Genomic DNA, 8,531 nt, shown 5'->3' on the forward strand with positions numbered 1-8,531 from the left:
AGGTGTGTATAATTTTTCAATCCATGGTAGTTTGTATTATCACGTCGTAACATTGTTGCCAACCAGACAACACGAGAAGGCAATCCATGGTATGCATAACTATATGTGTATGACATAGAACATGAGTTACATGTGTATGACATAGAACATGAGTTACATAACCGTTTAGATGGTATGCCTGGATTGGATCCTGATGTGTTGGGAAGGTTTCAAGAAATGATGCATGAATGTAATCCATATGCCAATATGTTTCGGTTTGTGGGAGAATTTTTGCAAATTAATCCACATGTAGAGTTAAGGATGGTAATCTATGAGACACATTGTACTTCAAGGTAGTAGTGAGGTCACTGCTATTATGCCAAGGTAAGGGGATGATTCTGATCTTGGGTTTTGAGATATTAAAATATTTTCTCGTAATGGCATCAGTCATATATATGCCACTCATGTATGTTCTCCTATTTCCATGAGGAATATGGGTGGCATGTACATATTCCACATGCTAATGTGTGCATGCACGCAACAACTAGGACTCATAAATGTGTCACTTAGAGATAATATGATGTGTATCGATTACAAATTAGATATGATACAATTTCATGTCTTTTGTGCGGGGGAGACTGTAGCAATACATTGTTGATGCTTATAGTACTATTGAGGAGTCAAGATTAGTATGGATTTGAAATAACCAAGTAAATTTACGAGCTAAAGTCTACCAAGGACTATCTAGCATGGTTAATGTAGCTGATGGTGCAGAAGGTGTATCATAAAGTGCACTAGGGGGAGAAGAGTTAGGTTGCTTTTATGTATCAGCTTTACCAAGATGCCACGGCAATTGTAAGGAAGAAGGGTAAGCCATACCTGTTTATTACCTTCACATGCAACCCAAAATGGCATGAAATAATTGACACCTTATTGTGGGGGCAAACTACCCAGGATTGTCTCGAGACCAGATCTTACTCCCCATGTATTTTACGAGAACTGTAAGGATATGATGAGGTTAAGAAAAGTTTATTTGGAAAAGTGGCTAAGTATGCATGTGTGATTGAATTTCAAAAGAGAGAATTGCCACACTCACATATTACTGATTCTGGAAGATGAATTCAAGCCACGTGACATAACTCACTATGATCGATTGGTATGTGCTAAGCTGCCCAATAGAGAAATGTTTTCGGAGTTGCATAAAGTTATCAAATAGTGTAATGTTCATGTGGTAAGTTGATTCCCAATGTTGTTTGTATGGATGGTGGGAGATGTATTTAGGGTTATCCACGTAAGTTCACTCAGTCTCTAAAGCAATGTGGATAGTGATGGTTATCCCATTTACATGCATCGAGATAATGGTAGCAGTGTACAAATAAAGGGAGTTACAGTGGACAATAGGTGGATCGTGCCATACTCTCCTTTCCTTTCTATGAGATACAAGGCTCACATTAATATTGAAGTGTGCTCCACAATTTTCGCTATGAAATATTTATACAAGTATGTGTATAAGGGTCTTGATAGAGCAATGGGGTAAGGATGGATGATCGCAATGGTGTAGTGGATGAAGTTTGTAAATACTTGGATGCCCGTTACGTATCAGCATCACAGCAGGCATGCTGGAGAATCTATGAATATGATTTGCATAATGAGAAGCCACATATCCATAGATTGCAATTTCATCTGCCATTACAAATAATGTGATATTTCGACACAACGATGACTTGCGAGATGATGTTAAGGAGGATAACAATAACAAAACTACTCTTATAGAGTGGCCGTTTGTAACTAATGAGCTTCATGTCAAAGCAAACAAGCTCATGTATAGTGACTTTCCTTGCATTAGGTTTGGAACAAATGCATAAAGAAGTGGACTATAAGAAAGGCATGTAATACCATTGGCCGCATGTACCATTAGGAATTTTTTGGACCCAAAAAGGGTCTCCTAATTTTAAGGGATTAGAGCTTAAAAAGCTGGGCTTAAGGATTCCTAATTTTAAGGGATTAGAGCTTAAAAAGTTGGGCTTAAGGGAGACAAAGGCTATGATGACCCCTATTTTTTGCCTTGCCACATCAGCCATACCCCCCTAGTTTCACTTTTTAAAGGGAATATTCTCATACTCTCTCTCTTACTTTTTGACTTTTCTCATACTCTCTCTTACTTTTTGATTTTTTTATCTTCACTCTCTACAAATTGAATCTTTCTTGTCAGTTTGAAATCTCCTTTCTCATTAACTCCCACCGTATCTCCCTTCCACATCAGCAAAACATTCTCGTATTTAGGTGGGCCCCAAAAAGTGAAAATTTTTTATTTTTTATTTTTTTACATTTTGAGGTGGAAAAACACCACCCAACCAATATGTATGATGAAAATAATTTTTTTCCTCCAAAAAGCTTGTAATTCAAGGGTCACGTCAGAAGCCTGTTAGGAGCCAGTACATCCATAACTAACTGTCAAGTCCCCACAACCCCATAAACTCACTATCAGGAACCACTACATCCATGAGATCCCGAAATTGTGGAGACCCCAAAAATTATTATTATTTGATTTTCTCATAAATGTAATTTATTGATGAAAAACTCCATGTTAGTATATTTGTATATCAAAAATATCATTTTCTACTTAGAAAAAACAGATTTGTGTTAAACCTGTAACAGCAAAGTTTTAACAGTCTCTCACTCTCTCTCTCTCTCTCTCTCTCTCTCTCTCTCTCTCTCTCTCTCTCTCTCTCTCTCTCTCTCTCCCCCTCTGAGGATCTCTCTACTTTAGCTTCTTCCTCCGCTTAGCTATGGAGCCTTTGCAAGCTATGTGTGTAGCCCCTTGTGAAGCTAGAACACGGAAGGTTGATTTACACATTCGTATTCCTAAAGAGTATGGCAGCTCTAAAAAAACCCATCCTACTGATGCACAATCTGTCCAAGCTCGTAGGATAGCTAAGGAGAAAAATGTAGATCTTTGGATTGATGGGCATCTCTATCCAGTTGACCCTCCATTAAGAGCAAACCCTCCTTTCCGCAATTTATCATCTTTTATGCAATTTGTTGGTGAAGTTGAGATTGGCTTGTTAGGATACTGCAGAAGATTGACTACAAGTGGAGCTTGGCAAACCCATATTCTCCAATCTCAATTGCAAGCATCACAATTCATCCTTTTACAATGTCAAGAAGGACTTAAAACATCATCAGTGAATAAGAAGGCCTCTGGTATGTCATACGAGGTTGCTCAAAAGGCTCCATGACTGGATCAAAGGCAAGGAGATTTTTGGAGAAGCCAGCAAACATAGAGAAATTCAAAGAAGACTTGGAGACTCTGGAGAGACCTGTGTGCAATCACCACAAATGTAGATTGTCCAATGCCAGCTCTTGTAAATATATGCAAACAGCTTTGGATAAATTTCAATAACATGGTTCGCATTATGAATCAAAGTAGCACAACTGCCCAAGAACGAGCATCATTCCAACAACATATCATAGAATTCACCAAAAGTGTGCTAGGTGCTTGGGGAGAGAGTAAAGTAACACACTATATGGTAAGTTGTACAGTAAAAAAGTAAACTCGTGTTTTAACCTTGACTTTTTCTAATTAAATTCTATTGTCATGTGTACAGCACATAGTTTATGCGCATGGTGCGTATTTCATGAATAAGTATGGATCGCTCGACATGTGGAGTACCCAAGGGATGGAGAAATGACATTATAAAGCAAGGGGGGTTTATTTCAAAAATACAAGACATGGAGGTGGAGCTTCTGCAGGAACACTGCAAACTATCTACAAGAGATGTTCAATTGGTTTTATCGCACAACCTTTGGAAGGATATTGGTTAGGGAGCGGGCCCAACAATCTAATCTTGCGCAAGAGGCACGCAAGGCTGCAAAAAGTCATGCTCAGCTTGAATGGTTGCAGACCAATGCTCCCCATAGGCATGGTGCTTGGCGTGCACGAATGAGGAGACAAGGGAGGCATTGGGTTGTGCACGCACCAGCATAAATCTAGATGTAATAAGGCTAAGAAAATAAGTTTAGTTAGGTTTTTTTTGCCCAAAAAAAAACTATTAATAGTTTCTTCTCTCACTTCATTTTCATTTCACTTTTTTAGAGAGCTTGAGCTCAAGATCTACGTAAACACCCACATAAGGACACCAGCACATCACCACGTTAGCATAGTCGTACATGGATATGGCACGCACCAAGAACACCGCACGTGTTACCATGCCTTCACAAAACACAGTGCAAGGCACCCAACGAACCACATACTAGCGACACCACGGAAGAGAGCGACCCCTTGGATTCTAGGACATGCCCAATGGGATCACCAGAGTCCAACCCTCCTCCCCACACAGCAACACCAACGCACACACATGCAGGCCCTTCTAGTGGGAGCAAGCATGTGAAGAAGACCCCACAATGCAGCCCCAGAGATCAAGATAGAGAGGTTGATGATGAGCAGTTCTACTGGGTTGGTGAAAACATTCCTACATTGCGCAGCACCATAGGTGGCAAGACCCCACTACCAGGACAGGGTCCCCTATCTACCCGGGAGGAACTTGATACACAGGTACCATAGCAATAGGAGGAGGAGGATTCAAACTATGAGAGAGACCAAGAGGATGTTCCTGCAAAGTGCACGCAAGCGTAGAAAGGTCAAGCTCTTCAAGCCAAGGAAGTCCCAACCTCGCCAACGCACTAACACAACACAGAGAGCTCCAAGGAGAAGGATACGCCAAGGGCATAGGGCTCTACAAGAAATCAAGTTTTATCAGAGGAACACTGAGTTGCTAATAAGAAGAGTCCCTTTCGCTCGCACAGTGAAGGAGATTCTCCAACGATATAGAACAGAGTTCCGTGTGCAGGGGATTGCCCTTGAAGCATTGCAAGAAGCCTCCGAGGCTTACCTTGTTGGGCTTTTTGAAGATACCAACCTCCTTGCAATAAATGCAAAGAGGATTACCATATCTGCCAAGGACATGCAACTAGCTCGGTGCATTTGAGGCGAGCGGAGACACGATCTAGACATCTTAGATGTTAACCTTTTTTTTGAAGCAACTCTTTTGTTTCAAACCCCCCTTTGTAACAAGCCTATCTGGCTTTCATTTGTAACCTTCTGATAATTAAAATTTTAAGTTTCTCTTACAATGTCTCGGTGTCATCATGTTTGTTTAGCATGGAGTGTCTATCATGTGCCAGTTTATCACCCAAGGTATCAGAATTGCTCCTGGAGGACTGAGGAAGCTGTGCCAGAACAGTGCAAATTTGGCCTCTACAACAACGGCGGCGATGTAGGCTCAAAATTTGCACTGTTCTGGCACTTCTCCCCTAGCCAGTCTGGATCATTTCTGATGCATTTATAATGAAGTTAACCACACTAATTGTGAGAAACAGTAGTTTATAAGATAAAAACACCTTTAATCATGTGTAAAAATCTAGTGTTTATCATCCAATGCATCAAAATTGCTCCTGGAGGACTGGGAAAGCTATGCCAGAATAGTGCGAATTTAAGCTCTGCAACAGCGATGCAGGCTTAAAATTCACACTGCTCTAGCACTGCTCTCCTAGCCACTAAGGATCATTTCTGATGCATTTATAAATGAAGTTGAGTACACTAATTGTGAGAAACAATAGTTTATAAGATAAAAATAGCTTTAACCATATGTAAAATTACATTGTTTGTCATCCAATGCATCAGAATTGCTCCTGGAGGACTGGGAAAGCTATGCCAGAACAGTGCGAATTTAGGCTCTACAGCGACGGCGATGCAGGTTTAAAATTTGCACTGTTCTGGCACTGCTCCCCCAGCCACTCAGGATCATTTCTGATGCATTTATAATGAAGTTGAGTACACTAATTGTGAGAAACAATAGTTTATAAGATAAAAACAGCTTTAATCATGTGTAAAATTACATTGTTTGTCATCCAATGCATCAGAATTGCTCCTGGAGGACTGGGGAAGCTATGCCAGAACAGTGCGAATTTAGGCTCTGCAGCCGGCGGTGCAGGCTCAAAATTTACACTGTTCTGGCACTGCTCACCCAGCCACTCAGGATCATTTTATAATGAAATTGAGTACATTAATTATAAAAATAGTAATTTACAAAATAAAAATACCTTTAATCATGTGTAAAAATACATTATTTGTCATCCAATGCATCAGAATTGCTCCTGGAGGGTTGGGAAAGCTATGCCAAAACAGTGCGAATTTGGGCTCTACAGCAGTTGTGCAGGCTCAAAATTCACACTGTTCTGGCACACTGCTCCCCTAGCCACTCAGAATCATTTTTAATACATTTATAATCAAGTTGAGTACATTGATTATGAGAAATAGTAGTTTACAAGATAAAAATATCTTTAATCATGTATAAAAATACATTATTTGTCATCCAATGCATCAGAATTGCTCCTGAAGAAGGGCTGGGGAAGCTGTGCCAAAACAGTGCGAATTTGGGCTCTACAGTAGCGGTGCAGGCTCAAAATTCGCATTGTTCTGGCACTGCTCCCCTAGGCTCCCAGGGTCATTTTTGATGCATTCACAAAAACATTAATGGTACAAACTAGAAAAAACAATGATATACTTGATGAAAATAAGTTTGTAAAAATTGTATTGTATTCATAATAAGAAGTGATGCATCATCTTTACAAAAGCTTTCTTACAATATTGAGCTTCCTTCTCTTGTTATTGGGGCAGAGTGTGCTCAAGGAGTGATTGGGCTATTTCTTGAGGATCCTCTATGCCTATGCTTTTGGCTATACCTATACGAGCAAGAAGCTCATCCCTAAATCCAGAACCAAAAACATCGAAGGCAAGGGATTTTTTAATCAGAACTATACATTTGGTGCGTTCAAGGCACTGGATGTAGGGGCGGGCATATTGTTGAATGTACTTAAGCAGCTCAACAGGCACCCATCGATCATTGGGGCAATGGGGAAAGGAGATGGAGTAGGGAGCCAAGTATTGCTCCATGTATGCAATCTACATCTCATAATGTTGGGATGCAAGGGCGAGCGACTTTTCAAAGTCAACTTCAGAGAGAACATGACAAAGAGCTCGCTCTTGCCTGCCCACGGGGTGGTGGAGAGGAACTCACAGAAGTCAAAGTGGGTAGCCATGTGAATGCAAAGAGATAGTGTGAGCTCGTGCTTGGTTTCTATCGCGTGAAAATGAGAAAGAAGGCACCTTTGGTTATTTATAGTTAAAATTTAAAGTTTGGCCTTTTCACACTAGACCGCTAGACAAAAAAAATACAGTTTGTAAAAATATTAAGATTTCAATTAAATAAAGATTGGTTAAAAAAGAGCCTGCTACAAAATTACAAGCATGTCATCTAATCTAAAATTGTTATAATGTCTTCATTTTTTACACCTCTTGTTACATTTACTTCATGTTGATCTCCATCTCCTTGTTGACTTGAAAGCTTGTCATTGCCTTCACCTCGATCCTGAAACTCTTGTCCCTCACGTGCATCAAAACAAAGGCTATTTTCCCATATACTCAGTTCATCTTCAAGCTCTTCCACATGCCTACTATGTGTTGGTAGGGCTATGCACCTTGCTTGTTGAAAATTCAAGGTCCCCCATTTGCCATGATTCTGAGACCATGGTTGTCCCCTCCTTATGCTTCCCAATCTGTAAAAGAAAAGAAAGTGGCACAATAATCAAAAAGTGTAAGGGTTAATTCTAGACATGTAGTGGAATCAGATATACCTTTCTTCTCATCAACTTGAAACTTGACTCTTCCACATTGTCAAAGACCATGATGCTAAAGTGTTGAAGCAGGTCTGCTAGGCTCCAATGCTTACTTGCTACCACTCGCTCAATCCATCCATTTTGCATCATCACAACTACCTCAATAGGCATAATTTCTTCTTCTGAGGCTTGAAGTGGGATCCATGTCCCGTGCTTTTGCATCCATCTTTGGTAGTGCAGATGCATGTACAAAATAGAGCGTGCCTTCAAGAACCTAAAAGACACTGTAGAATCTACTACATTGCACTTGTACACATCACCTTGATGTGACCCCTCATGAACCTCCCAACCCTCTCCTAGTAATCCTTAAATCAGGTCAGACCGTACCTCCTTACAAATATACATTGTTTTTGTTTGGTGCATTGGCATGGAATTGAACATGTGCACAAAAACATGTAGAGGACAAAACCAATTTAGCCCTACTGACCTAGATGCCTTTGAAAACTTGAGTGATGTCTTGATATCACTTACCATCTTAAACTTTAAGCATAAGATGGTCCAAGCATCAGGTTTGGGCCATTCGGGATTGTTAAGAGGGGGATTGGGGATCTCTTCTAGCTTGCCAAATAAACCTGGTTTTTTATCTACAAAATATGAGAGAAAATAAAAAGATATTGTTCTGTACAAGATCACTTGGGCTTTGAGATACAAACATTGCCTCTCCAATGGATGCATGCATAGCATAGAAAACTCCAATGAAGCTTTGGAGTGGTTGTTCCTCAACATCATTAGAGGGGAAAATATCTGCGCAGAGACATAAGAAAATGGAGAATCATAAGAAAATTTGAAAGAAAAAATCCAATATTAGCATGTTG

Source organism: Cibotium barometz, chromosome 11 (assembly GCF_041138505.1).
Source record: "Cibotium barometz isolate CiBa-2024 chromosome 11, ASM4113850v1, whole genome shotgun sequence".
NCBI classification, from domain to species: domain Eukaryota; kingdom Viridiplantae; phylum Streptophyta; class Polypodiopsida; order Cyatheales; family Cibotiaceae; genus Cibotium; species Cibotium barometz.